Here is a 15006-nt window from a genome sequence, read left to right on the forward strand (position 1 = left end):
ATTTTGTAAATTTGGAAACTGAAAAGGAAGATGGAAATTATGAATTCCCAAATTACACATACTCATAAGTGGGGAAAGCAAATTAATTGATCTATATATGTTTTTAATGGATCAGTTCTGAATCTCTAATAAGAAATAATAAGATGATATTTTTTGCTATAGCAATTATAAAATTTTAATCAGAGGTAAAATTTTTAGAAAATTAGAGACTTCTTAAAACATTTGCTGACATAAAGGGAGTTGATCATATAACTTTAAAATATATTTATAATAATTTTTTCAAAATTAGTAATCTATTGAAATGTGGTTAAAAGATATGGTTAAAATTTCAAAAAATATTTATTCAAACTATACTAAGGAAAATAATTTTATAATAAAAATATTTTCACAATGTCTAGATAGTTTCATTTGTTAGCACATTTGAGTTGCTATTGGTTAATTTTTATACTAATAATGAATAAAAGGGTAAAATACCATGGTTATGTGGGATTTAGCCCAAAAATGAAAAGCTAATGTAACATTCAAAAATCACTTGCTACAGTTTTCTGTATTTACAGAATAATTAGAAAAATAAAAGGATCATCTCAATTAATGCAGGAAAAGCAATTGACCAAATCCAACACACATTTATGAATTTTGTAAAAAATTTCATAGAACTGTCAGAAAACTGAAAATGGATGGAAGCATCCTCAATATTATAAAGGAAATCTGTGAAAGACCTGTAACTAATATGTAGGATGGTGAACTATTAGATGATTTTCCTAAGATTGGAGATGAAGCCCAGAGGCCCCGTTCCACCACTTCCATTCCCCCTTTTGTTGGAGACTCTAGCCAGTAATATTAGGAAAGAAGTAATAGTAAAAGGCCCACAGATTGGAAATGAAGAAAGAATAAAAATGTAATTGTTTATTTAGAAAACCCTAAATAGTCTAAGGACTAACTTCTAAAATTAGTACATGAATTTGGCAAGGTCACAGTTGAAACGTTAGCATACAAAAATCAGTTATGATTATTGATGCCAAAAGCAAAGTTACAAAATGAAATTTGAAGGAATAATTTATAACAATATCAAAGCAAAAGAAATCTAGAAAAAAATAACAAAAATTGTAAAAGGCCTATAAACTGAAAACTAGAAAATGTTGCTGAATAGAATTAAGGAAGACCTAAATAAATGGTGTGATATATCATGTCTATGGATTCGAAGACTTGATATTGTTAAAATGTCAGCTCTCCCCCAGATTGATCCACAGACTCAGCACAATCTCAATCATAACCCTAAAAGACTTTGTGGAAATTTATGAGTCTAAAATTTATGTGGAAATAAAAATGCCCTGACCTAGAATAACCAAAACATAGATACATACATCAGTGGAATATAATAGAGAATACAGAAATAGGCCTATACCTATATAGCCAATTGATTTTTACATAAGGTTCTAAGATAATTCCACTGAGAAAAAGAACATATTTTCAAGAAATTGTTTCAAAGCAATTGGATAAGTTTATGAGAAAAAAAGAATCCCACCTTTGTACTGCACACCATATTCAAAAACTAATTCAAAATGGATTATAAACCTAATTTTAAAAAACAACAGTATGAAGCTACTAGATGAACACATATAAATATATTTACAACTTTTTGGATAGACAGGACACATATAACACAAACAATATAAGAACATAATAAGTAAATTGTTTTTTATCTAAATTTAAAACATCTGCTCTTTGAAAGACAACACTAAGTAAAATGTTGAAAAATAAGCCACAAACTGAGAGTATTCTAAATACATATTTCAGTCTAAAGACTCAATACATATATCAAACAAAGGACTGGTATTCAGAATATTTAAAGAATTCCTGTAAATTTCTAAGAAAAACAGGAAAATAAAAAAGAGGTAGAGCAATAGACTTGAACACACACTCTTATGAAAAGAGGAGCTTAAAATCATGATTATGGTTTAGGGAAACAAAATGAAGATATTAGCATTTAGATATTGACTAAATGTAATCTCAGTGTTCTGAGTAGCTGAGATTACAGGCATGTGCCACTATCCCGGCTCATTTTTGTATTTTTAGTAGAGATGGGGTTTCGCCATTTTGGCCCAGCTGGTCTCGAACTGCTGACCTCAAGTGATCCATCCGCCTCGGCTTCCCAAAGTGCTGGGATTACAGGTGTGAGCCATTGCCTCTGGTCCTTAACTTTTTCTTATAGATTCAGGGGGTACATGTGTAGGTTTCTTACCTGGATACATTGGGTGATGTGGAAGTTTAGGGTGCAAATTATCCCATCACCCAGATACTGAACATAGTACCCAACACTTAGGTTAGTTTTTCAACACTTGACTCTGTCTCTTCTCCCCCTCTAGTAGTCCCCAGTGTCTGTTATTGCCATCTTTATGTCCATGAGTACCCAACGTTTAGCTCTCCTTTTCAAGTGAGAACATGCAGTGTTTGGTCTTCTGTTACTGTGTTAATTTGCTTAGGATAATTGTCTCCAGCTGCGTCCATGCAGCTGGCAATGGATATGATTTTGGTTTCTTTTATGACTGCATAGTATTTCATGATGTTATGTACCACATTGTCTTTATCCAGTCCACCACTGATGGGCACCTACGTTGATTTTATGTTTTGCTATTGTGAATAGTTCTGCGATGAACATGCAAGTGCATGGGTCTTTTTGGTAGAATGATTTGTTTTCTTTTGGGTGTATATCCAGTAATGGGATTGCTGGGTTGAATAGTAGTTCTGTTTTAAGTTTTTTGATAAATCTTCAAACTGCTTTCTGCAGTGGCTGAACTACTTTACATTCCCACCAACAGTGTATATGCATTCCCTTTTCTCTACAGTTATCACCAGCTCTGTTTTTTATCTTTTTAATAATAACCATTCTGACTGATGTAAGATGGTATCTCACTGTGGTTTTGATTTGCATTTCTCTGATGGTTAGTGATGTGGAGCATTTTTTCATGTTTGTTGGCTGCTTGTGTGTCTTCTTTTGAGCAGTTCATGTCTTTTGCCCATTTTTAGTGGGGTTATTAGTTTTTGCTTGTTTAAATGTTTAAGTTTGTTATAGATCTTAGAACTTTGTTGGATGCATAGTTTGCAAATATTTTCTCACATTCTGTAGGTTGTCTGTTTACTCTATTGATAGTTTCTTTTGCTGTGTAGGAGCACTTTAGTTTAATTAGGTTCCTCTTGTAAATTTTTGTTTTTGTTGCAATTGCTTTTGAGGAGTTAGTCATAAATTGTTTCCTCAAGGCCAATGTCTAGAATAGTGTTTTCTTCTAGAATTCTTATAGTTTGAGGTCTTAAATTTAAATCTTTAATTCATCTTGAGTTAATTTTTGGATATGGTGAAAGATAGGGGTCCAGTTTCATTCTACTGCATATGGCTTGCCAGCTATCCCAGCTCCATTTATTGCATAGAGAATCCTTTCCCCATTGCTTATTTTTTTTGTCAACTTTGTTGAAGATTAGATGCCTGGAGGTGTGTGGTTTTACTTCTCTGGGTTCACTATTCTAGTCCATTAGTCTAGGTATCTGTTTTTGTGCCAGAACCATGCTGTTTTGGTTACTGTCGCCTTATAGTATAGTTTGAAGTCAGGTAAAATGGTATGTCTGGCTTTGGTCTTTTGCTTAGGATTTTTGTGGCTATTTGGGCTCTTTTTTAGTTCCATATGAATTTTAGCATAGTTTTTTTTCCAATTCTGTGAAAAATGGCATTGGTAGTTTGATAGGAATAGCGTGGAATCTATAGATTGCTTTGGGAAGTATGGCCATTTTAATGATGTGATTCTTCCAATTCATGAGTATGGCGTGTTTTTCCATTTGTTTGTTTCATCTATGATTTCCTTTAGCAGTATTTTATAGTTCTCCTTGTAGAGATCTATCACCTCCTTGGTTAGATATATTCCTAGGTATTTTTTGTGTGTGTGGCTATTGTAAATGGGATTATGTTCTTGATTTGGCTCTTAGGTTGAATGTTATTGGTGTATAGAAATGCTACTGATTTTTGTACATAGATTTTTGTACCTGAAACCTTGCTAAAAGTGTTTATCAGTTCTAATAGCCTTTTGGCAGAGTCCTTAGGGTTTTCTACATGTAGAATCACATTGTTAGCAAAGAGAGATCAGTTGTCTTCTTCCTATTGCAATGCCTTTTCTCTTGCCTGCTGCTCTGGCTAGTGCTTCCAGTACTGTGTTGAATAGGAGTGGTGAGAGGAGGCATCCTTGTCTTGTTTCATTTCTTAATTGTCCTTCCAGTTTTTGCCTGTTCAGTATGATGTTGCATGTGGGTTTGTCATAGATGGCTCTTACTACTTTGAGGTATGTTCTTTCATTGCCTAGTTCTTTGAGGGATTTTATCTTAAAGAGATGTTGGATTTTATTAAAAGCTATTTCTGCATCTGTTGGGATGATCATATGTTTTTTCTTATTAATTTTGTTTATGCAGTGAATTACATTTATTGATTTATATATGTCGAACCATTCTTGCATTGCAGGAATGAAACCTACTTGATCAGGGAATGAAATCTACTTGATCATTGTGAATTAACTTTTTGATGTGCTAATGGATTCAGATTGTTAGTATTTTGTTGAGGATCTTGTGGCTATGTTCATTAGGGAAACTGGCTTGTGGTTTTCTCTTTTTTGTTGTTTCTTTGCTAAGTTTTGTTGTCAGGGTGTTGCTGGCTTTGTAGAATAAGTTAGGGAGGAATCCCTTCTCAATTTTTTGGAATAGTTTCTGTAGAATTGGTACCAGCTCTTCTTTGTGCATCTGGTACAATCAGCAGTGAATCCATCTGGTCCAGGGCTTTCTTGGGTTGGCAGGTTTTTTATTAGTGATTCAATTTCAAAAGTTGATATTGGCCTATTTAATGTTTTCATCTCTTCCTAACTAATCTTGGGAGATTGTGTATTTTCAGAAATTTATCTATTTCTTTTAGATCTTCTAGTTTGTCTGTGTAGAGGTGTTCATAATGGTCTTTGAGGATCTTTTGAGTTTCTGTGAGATTCGTTGTAATATCACCTTTGTCATTTCTGATCGTGCCTATTTGGATCTTCTCTTTTTTTTACTTTGTTAACCTAGCCAGTGGTCTATCAATCTTGTTTATCCTTTCAAAAAACAAACTTTTAGTTTTATGGATTCTTTGTATGGATTTGGAGGTTTCAATTTCATTTAGTTTTGCTCTGATTTTAGTTATTTCTTTTCTTCTGCTAGCATTTGGATTAATTTGTTGTTTTTTGTAGTCCCTCTAGATGTGATGATAGACCATTAATTTGAGATCTTTCTAACTTTTTGAGATAGGCACTTAGCGCTATAAACTTTGTTCTTAACACTGTTTTTGCTGCATCCCAGAGGTTTTCAAAATGTTGTGTCTCTGTTTTCTTTTATTTCAAAAAACTTTTATTTATTCCTTGATTTTGTTGTTTACCCAAGTCATTCAAGAACAGGTTGTTAAATTTCCATGTAATTTTGTGGTTTTGAGATATCTTGGTATTGATTTCTATTTTCATTCCACTGTGGACTGATAGTATGGTTGGTATAATTTTGATTTTTTTGAATTTATCGAAATTTGCTTTAATGGCCAAGTATGTGGTAGATCTTGGAGTATGTTCTGTGTGCAGATGAGAGGAATGTATATTGTGGTTGATGGGTAGATTATTCTGTAGATGTCTGTTAAGTCCAGTTGGTCAGGTGTTGAGTTTAAGTCCAGAATTTCTTTGTTTTGTGCCTCAGTAATCTGTCTACTGGTGTCATTGGGGTGTTGAAGTCCCCCACTATTATTGTGTGGCTAAGTCTTTTTGTAGGTCTAGAAGTACTTGTTTTATGAATCAGGGTGCTCTAATGTTCAGTGTGTATATATGTTGTATAGTTAACTCTTATTGTTAAATTGAACTCTTTATCATGATGTAATGCTCTTCTTTGTCCTTTTTTACTTTGGTTTAAAGTCTGTTTTATCTGATATAAAAACAGTGACCCCTGCCTTTTTTTGTTTTCTGTTTGTGGGGTAGATCTTTCTCCAGCCCTTTACTTTGAACCTATGGGTGTTGTTATATGTGAGATGGGACTCTTAAAGACAGCAGACAGGTAAGTCTTGTTTTTTAATTCAACTTGCCACTCTGTGCCTTTTAAGTGAGACATTTAGGTCATTTACAGTCAAGGTTAATATTAATATGTGAGGTTTTAATCCTATCATGAAGTTGTTAGTTGGCTGCTATGTAGTTTGTACTGTGTGGTTGCTTTATAGTGTTTGTGGGCTATATACTTATTTGTTTTTCATGGTAACAGGTATTGTTCTTTGGTTTCCATGTTTAAAACTCCCTTAGGCATCCCTTGTAAGGCCAGTATGTTGGTAATAAATACTGTTAGCACTTGTTTGACTGGAAAAAGATTTTATTTCTCCTTCACTTATGATTCTTAGTTTGGCAGGATATGAAGTTCTTTGCTGGAATTTCTTTTCTTTAAAAATGCTGAAAATAGGTCCCTGATCTCTCTTGGCTTATAAGGTTTCTGCTGATAATTCCACTGTTAGCTTGATGGGGTTCCCTTAGTCTGTGATGTGCCTTTTTTCTCTAGTTGCCTTTAATAATTTTTTCTTTAGCATTGACCTTAGGCAATCTGGTGCCTATATACCTTGGTGATGTTCATTTTTTATAGTATCTCGCAGGTGTTCTCTGGATTTTTTGTATCTGGATGTCAACCTCTAGCAAAATTAGGGAAGTTTCCTTAAATTACTCTCTCAAATATATTTTCTGGGTTGTTTACTTTTTCTCCTTCTCTCTCAGGAATGTCAAGAATTCATGTTTAGTTGCCTTAAATAATACCATATTTCTTAAAGGCCTTGTTTATTTTTTAAAATTCCTTTTCTTTTATTTTTGTCTGACTGGGTTTATTCAAAAGACTTGTCTTCAGGCTCTGAAATTCTTTCTTCTGCTTGGTCAAGTCTATTGATTAAAAGCTTTAAATTGTATTTTGAAGTTCTTAAATGAGTTTTTAATTCCAGGAGCTTTGATTGATTTCTTTTAAAGATATCTATTTCTTATTTCATTTCCTGGATTGCTTTAGAAGTTTCTTTGTGTTGATTTTCAACCTTGTCTTGGATGTCATTGAGCTTCCTTGCAATCCATGCACTGAGTTCTTTATCTGTCATTTCTGAGTTTCCATTTTGGTTAGGGATTATTGCTAGAGAGCTAGTGCGATCCCTTGGTGGTGCCACTACATTCAGATTTTTCAAGGTGCCAAAATACTTGCACTGGTTCCTTTTCATCTGGAGATGCTGGCACTTCTAATTATTCTTATTATTTTCATGTAGACAGGATTTTTTTTCTTTCTTCCTGTAATAGTCTGTTTTCACACTGCTGTAAAGAACTTACCCGAGACTGAATAATTTATGAAGGAGAAAGGTTTAATTGACTCACAGTTCAGCATGGTGAGGGAGGGCCTCAGGAAACTTACAATCATGGTGGAAGGTGAAGGGGAAGCAAGGCACCTTCTTCATAAGGGGGCAGGAAGGAGAATGAACACACAAGGAACTACTAAAACCTATAAAACCATCAGATCTCGTGAGAACTCTCTATCATGAGAACAGCATGGGGGAAACGGCCCCCATGATTCAGTTACCTCCACCTGATCTCTCCCTTGACATGTGGGGATTATGGGGATTATAGGGATTACAATTCAAGATGAGATTTGGGTGGGGATACAAAGCCTAACCATATCACTTTCTTTCCCTATAATATTATTATTATCATTATTTTCTTCCCCTTTTCCTTTTTCCCCATTCTCTAGGGGGTGTGACTGTAGAGATTGCTGTGTAGGGTTTTGACTTTGCTTCTACAGCCCTGTGCACTTCTCTTGGCAGTGCTGTGGAGTTCAACCTATAAACCCATAGATGATGCTTAAAGGTAAGAGTTGGCTACAGGCAATGTGGCTGGGCATGTATTTGATTCTTGTTTACTGGAAGAAGCTGATTGTTACCTCAGACAATGGGCTTAGTGGAATGTATAGTGGTCTGAGCTCCCTGCTCAGTCCCAAGACACTGGGGGCCACAAAGGGCAGGGCCATACTGGGCAGGTCCACCTATAGGTCCCCCAGTGGTAGGCACAGGCACCAGTGCCAAGGTAGAGGTGTGCGTAGGCATAGAGCTTGGAAACCACCTTGTCTTCAAGTTCTCTGCACAGGAATGGCCTAAACTTCTAACACAGGAGAATGGGAACTCCAGATGTCTGGAGATCTGCCTGTGCATGTAGAGGAGAGGGCCCCCCTGTACCAGGATCTCTGCTTAGGAAGAGTGTGGTGGCTCAGGCTCCTGATCCAGGTGAGCTGGTTCTCTGAATGCCTGAAGATCTGCCTGGGGGTAAAGTAAAGCGGGTCACACTGCAGCATGATCTATGTCCAGGAAGAGTAGGGTGGCTCAGGTTGCTGATCCAGATAAGCTGTACTCTGAATGCTTGTAGATCGGTTTGGACATGTAGTAGAGGGTGTCCTCCTGCATGAGGTTCTCTGCACAGAAGGATGGATCAGCTCAGGCTGCTGGTCCAGGCAAGCAGGTGCTCTGAATGCCTGGATTTCTGCCTGCAGGTGGAGCAGAGAGGGCCTCACTGCACCCTGATCTCAGGAGAACAGAGTGGGTCACCCAGTGATGGCACAGGCAGCTCAGTTCCAGGTTGCCAAGCTGGACCTCGCTAAAAGTCTCATTGCCCAGGAGAAACTGCAGCTGTAGCAGCTCTGCTCCTGCCCCCAGACTTGTGATGGGGGAGAAAACAATTCTAGCCTTACTGCTGAGGCACTTGCCACAGCTCTGGCTGTGGAAGCCCCTATTCCACTCCAGAGAAGGCATCCCAATCTCTGGCCCCAAACTAAAATGCCTACACAGCCACACTGCCAGGTTGCCAAGGAATGGCTGACTTTGTATGCACCCAGATTAAAAATGGCATCCTGTTCTCAGTCCTGGGTCTGGGAAAACGTCTGTAGTGTTTCCTTGTGTCTTTCCCTCACAGCATCTCCAAGCCTCTCCCCAAGTTTGTTCCAGGGCGTGGGAGAAACAAAGTGCTCTCCCTTGCCCTGGGTTGTTCGGTCCTTGGGGAAAGATGAGTCACAGAGGGAGGCTCTCTGCCTCTCTCACATACTGAGGCTTTACTCACTTTTATTTTACTTTCCATCAATCAGATGCTATCATGGGAGCTGTTTGTTGGCATTCTCGTCTCTGGGATCTGGGGTGTCTTTGACAATTCTGGTGGATTCCCATTTTCCTTCTTGAATTAAGAGATCACAGAGTTGATCTTTATGTACTATCTTGCTGTTTCCAAGTGGTTGAGGCATGCTGAAAGCCTCTAATTCATCATCGTGGGGAAAAAACAAAACAAAATAAAACTTCTGGGTTTTTTTACTTGTTTATTTGTTCAGACAGGGTTTTGCTCTGTCATCCAGGCTGGAGTGCGGTGGTACAATCATGGCTCACTGCAGCCTCAACCTCCCAGGCTCAAGCGATCCTCCCACCTCAGCCTTCTGAGTAGTTGGAACTACAGGTGTGCACCACCATGCTTGGCTAATTTTTTTTCAGAGATGGAGTCTCACTACGTTGTGTAGGCTGGTCCCGAACTCCTAGGCTTAAGCAATCCTTCTGCCTTGGCCTCCCAAAGTGCTGAGATTATAGGCGTGAGCTACTATGCACCTGGACCTGCTTTTGTTTTCAATGGAATTTTATTTCAAATTTTACTCTGATTTATTAAAAATATCAAAACCAGTAATTTTCAATCTTGGCTGCATGTTAGAATCACTTGGGATCGAATACTCAGCAATACACTAAAGCTCAGCCTCCATCACCAGAATCTTTGGTTGAAGGTCCTGGAGACAGCAGCATTCTTCGCATTCTTTTTGGTGATTCTAATGTGCAGCCAAGGTTAAGGGCCAATGATCTAAGTGATACTTAAATGCTGTATTATACTTCAGACTCTAGGTTTGAAGAAAGCGTATGTAAACTGCACTGAATTTGTGCCATGAAAATCTGATTTACCATTGCCAACTTTATGAAGATATGTTAGTTATTATACAACAGAAACTATGGGGAACAAGTAATACCAGCTGTTAACTGGAGAGGGACTGTTGTTTAAAGGTTTAAATAAAAAGTCTTTGTGGTGTTGAGGCTGAAACATTTGCAACCAACATCTCATTTAATGATCTATTTACCTACAATTTTGATCAGTGTATCTTTCTTCTTACTCTGATGATGTAGACAGCGAGATCCTTTTACATTTGGATTGGATATATTGGGCATAACCTACTACTTCAGTAACCAGTACTGCCAACTGTGTTTTATTGGAATTTAATGGTGCGAACCAAAGGTGGCTGATTGTACAATAGAAATAAGTTATTGGGCTTAAACTGAGGCCATTCATTTAAAACCCAATAAATGCAGGATGTAATTTTCCTGTATCTTTGTTTACAGACTTATCAAGTCACTTCTTAATCTCATTTATATAATGTCCGTGATTCCACCATCAAATAATTTCCCGCACGTGGCAAAACTTCATTGGTTTGGAATTGGTAGTCCAATCATAGTTTTGGCATGAAAACTCTTCTCATTTCCATTTAACCTTGCTTTCTAAGTTTTTTTCTCTCTTTTTTGTTTCTTTTTTTCCTGATTTTTTAAAAAATGAACTTTTTCCCTCTTTACTACTTTTTCATTAGTTTTTTCTTTAGTTAAGGATGTTGCTTATGGTTAAAAATTGTATTTGCACTGTTTTGCACCTCTCCCTATCTCCCTCCTTCTGTTCCTCCCTCTCTCCCTCCCTTCCTCCTTTTCTTCTTTTCTTCATCCCCTCTGTGTACTTATCAAGCACCCCCTTATGAGGATCTTTCAAGAGCTAATTGAGCTTTTACTTTAGAATGGAAATCAGTACTTTTCAAAAAACAACCACTTATAGAAATACAAAAGGCAGAATAAACTGCAGTGAACTACACACCTTGAAATTAAACTTGGTGAATACGGCATATAGAAACCTAGCCAAGTTTTCTTTATTGGTGAAATGAAGAGGTAGGGCAGTGGGGGAGGTGGGCGGAGCAGGTCATGTCTGAATTTTCATGGATGCCAAATATTACTCTAAATAAATCACCAGGGAGAATTTTACCTACCTTAACTTTAGAGGCTGTACTTTATGCCTTATTCATAGATATCTCCTACCTTATTTATAAACACCTCCTAGGTTCCTTATATATTTACTGAAAGAGTTGGATTCAAGGGAGGATGAAGAGAAATGTGTTAAAGGTACAAACCTACAGTAAGATAGAAAGAATAAATTCCATGTGTGATAGCAGAGTTGGATGACCATACTTAATAAAAGTGTACTGTACTTGGATGATGTACACCTTGAATACCCTGACTTGATCACCACACATTATATATGTGTAAGAAAATTTCTCATATATCCCATAAATATACTGAATTTTTTTAAAAAAAAGTTGGATTTGATTCCCTTCCAGCTCTGGCTGTTGATAATTCTATGTGCAGTGCCTTTTTTTTTTTTAAATTAGAGTTTATTTGTTAACCTCTTTACCAAGGTTTGCCACCAGAGAACAGGGGTAATAGTGATTCAATTCTGAGTAACTTCTAATTGTAACAGAAATAGTTATTCAAGAAAGGAGCTCCAAAGAAAGTCAATATGAGGAGTCCAAATCAGAGACGTCATGGAAGCAGGAAGTTTGCAAATAACATGAAGTAGGCCTTGACTGTTCCCACTGTTTAAGATATGCTTGTCCAACTTTCATCCTGGTTAACGCCTACACATCCTGTAGAGGTGGTCACTGACCTTCCTGAGCTCTAGAGCCTAGATTTGGAACTACCGCCTCTGAATTTCTTTCCATCATAAAAAATAACACATGATAGGAAAATAATAATTTCTGGGATCATTTTCTGACTCCTCCACTGAGATGGGATCAGGGATCGTATTTTTCAGCTCTGAAACACGCATCTAAGAAATTATGAAACATTATGAATGCTCAATAATTTTTTAAGCAAATGCATGAGTATCTAGATACTTAGTCTGGCTGGTATAACTGTTCGCAGTTCCCCTCTGCAGGTGGCTGCTTCAGTACTGATGAACCAAGCACCTCACAGCCGTTTGCAATATAAACTTTCAGTTATTGACATTGTCAAAGTTTTTCTCAATATTTCCCTAATGTAGCTTCTTCCGCATTTCAAGTTTTATGATTAACGTTTTATATTTTATGGCTAAACTTTTTATTGTGCATTTTAAAATGTAATATAACACTACTATAACACTTTCTAAAGTTGATGTCATACTTTTAAAATGCAAACTATTTGCACATAGGTTACACATACATGGCTAGAGACTGTGGATTAGAGTAAAGAGCACCAGTTACTTCAGTAACCAGCGATTTGAACTAAAGCAAGCCTTTCCATTTTAGTTTTAAAATAGTAGCGAAAAACCGCGATTCCTTTAGTGGGTGAGATGTGGTGCATCTTGTATGAGATAATGTATTAGAAGAGTTTGAAAACTATATTTAAATACCACACAGTGTTAGCTATTGGTAAAATGGTGCTGTCTAATTATCTTTTCTGGATCCTTAAAGATAAGGAACTCTACTAGAAAGCATTCTTCCTCCCTGGGTGGTACAGATGCATGCCAGATAAACCTTGTTTACTGACACACCTCTCTTTTCCCTGAAAAAACTAACAAAAACATGGTAAGCATCATGTGCTCTCTCGGAATTCTCAAGGGATCTTAAGGATAATTTGGGCAATTTAAATTCTAAACTCTTATTTTTGAAACCCCTTCCTGATCCCCATCCACCCACTTCCTCACACATACTTCCTATATTCCCTGATTTACTTGGCAGAAACCATTATCCAGTCAGTTGCCCAAGTTATACACCTCTGATTTCTCTCCTCTCCCTTCCCTCATGCTGTCAGTCACTGGGTTCCTCCAAAATGTCTATCGTCTTGTCTCACCTGCTCCATCCTTACTGCTGCTGCTCTCAGGCCAACCCTCAGCTTGTCTTTCTTGCATTATTGCCATAGCGTTTGCTCAGTATTCCTCCTAGCATCTGGCCTTTTCTTTCTCTCATTGAAGCCAGCATTCATGCTGCTGCTTGGATGATGTTTTGATGTGATCATCCCTCTCACCTGTTTAAAACCTCCATCTCACCAATTTTTCGGGGCTAAAAACCCAATATCCTCCATCTTGTCCCAAAAGTTTCCAAAAGGAGGTTGGTCTCCTTTTGTTTTTTGAGCCCCATCTCTCTCCAAATCATCAGCAGTGTCCTCAGTCTCCTCCCACCACCACCACAGTAGCAGCTCACCATATGCTAAGTATTGTGCCGAGAATCAGTCATCTCATTTAACCTTTACCACAGTCAGGTGCAGAGGAAGAAATTGAGGCTTGGGGAAGTTTAGTAAAATTTGGGAAGCAAGGCTGCCAACTCAGCACCACTGAGATCTCAGAACCTCTGCTTTCTTGTCATTCTCCCCAAAGAACAGGAGCTCTAACTCCCAAGTGTTTGCCTATGCTGTTCTTTCTACCACAAGTTCTCTTCCACCCACTCTGTTTGTCTACTTCCAACTCTCTTTTAACATTCTGCCCACATTCTGCTTCCCCAAGAATTCTTCCTGAACCAGCTCTTCCCCGACACAGAATTAATCACTCCCTAATAGCACTTTAGTGTAACTGTATTTAAACTTACCACCCTGTTAAGAGTTATTTACCTGTCTTCCTCTCTTAGGCGAAATTGTATCTTTTTTATAACCAGCACTCCCTGGCACTAATAGAGTACCCATTACTTGGTACATGCTCAGTAAATATTTGAATTTATTGTATGTAAAATTTCTCCTGGCCTGAAAAGTCAGGCCTGTGATGGATTGATTTGGGTAGCAATGGTAGGAACAATGACTAGCTTTCACTAATAACTTGCTGATCAGGCAACTGAGGGGCAGAGGGTTTATGGAAGCTTCCAAAGACCATACTGCTAGGAAATAACAAAGTTGGGACTGGAAACAAGAAAGCATAACTTCAGAGATGCTGCTGTATTAGACACCTTTTTTTTCACCAAAATTGTTGCCTTGGTGGACACCACTAGCACAGGTTTCTATCCAAAACAACCCTTTGACTACCATAGAATTCCACTTTGCAGCTCGGCCTCAGGTTTCTTGGAGGATGAGGATTAAAAGTGTTCTATCAACCCATCTCCCCAATTTTCCAGCATATAAACACAGTAATGATTGAAAGGAGAACTGTTTATAAACTTTCATTTATATTCCTGGGAAACATATTTCAAGTAAAACAAATAATACCCAGTTTCTTAGCTCTTTTAACTTTTTATCTTTCTTCATTGTATTGCATATTGCAGTTGAGAAGTCAAAACAGGTTAATTCCCTTCAAGGAGATGCTAAGCCTTTAAGTGGCTTTTGCTAACTGACATAGACGAGACTTGAGATTGATACACAGTAGGAATTCTGGTTATCTTTTCTTCAGCAGGAATTTAGCAATGCCTTTCCTCAATAGCACTAATGAAGTTCAGCTATGGTTTGAAACTGCTCTAGGTACCTGAGCAGGCCTTTTTTTTAAGATTGCACTGCTCACTCTTTATGAAGAACGTTCTTTAGGGTAAAAAAAAAATTCTGCTTCCCAAACCCAGGTGATTAGATTACTGCAAATAGTGGTATTAATTTTATGGTGGGAAATCAAATAGAAAATGAGTGAAAACACACAAAACAGTAGTATAAATAATGGTTCTTAATTGAAGGTGAGCAACAGAGTAACCCAGGAATATGTTTTCAAAATATGTAACAATGCAGCTATCTCCTGTTTTCTTTAGATTCTCAGTACACCTGGGATATCACCAGGTATTGAAATTTTGTTTTTTCTGAAAGTTTTTGAAGTAATGATGACATACTATACTGGATTATAAATGTAAGTAATAGTCTCAAATCATGTTACTAGCCTTATACTGCTGTGAGATTTTCTCCTCTCATATCAAAGTCCATAC

At 37.3% G+C, this 15006-nt stretch overlaps 1 protein-coding gene across 1 annotated transcript in view; it reads left to right on the forward strand.

Annotated features, from left to right (window-relative positions):
• Positions 1–421: 421 nt before the first annotated feature.
• Positions 422–15006, forward strand: part of B3GALT1 (beta-1,3-galactosyltransferase 1) — a 496697-nt gene continuing 482112 nt past the window's right edge. The window contains exon 1 of the mRNA XM_054678792.2: positions 422–8320. The gene's annotated coding sequence lies outside the window, so the exon portion shown is untranslated. The remainder of the gene's footprint in view (positions 8321–15006) is intronic.

This window comes from Pan troglodytes, chromosome 13 (genome assembly GCF_028858775.2).
Source record: "Pan troglodytes isolate AG18354 chromosome 13, NHGRI_mPanTro3-v2.0_pri, whole genome shotgun sequence".
Lineage (NCBI taxonomy): Eukaryota > Metazoa > Chordata > Mammalia > Primates > Hominidae > Pan > Pan troglodytes.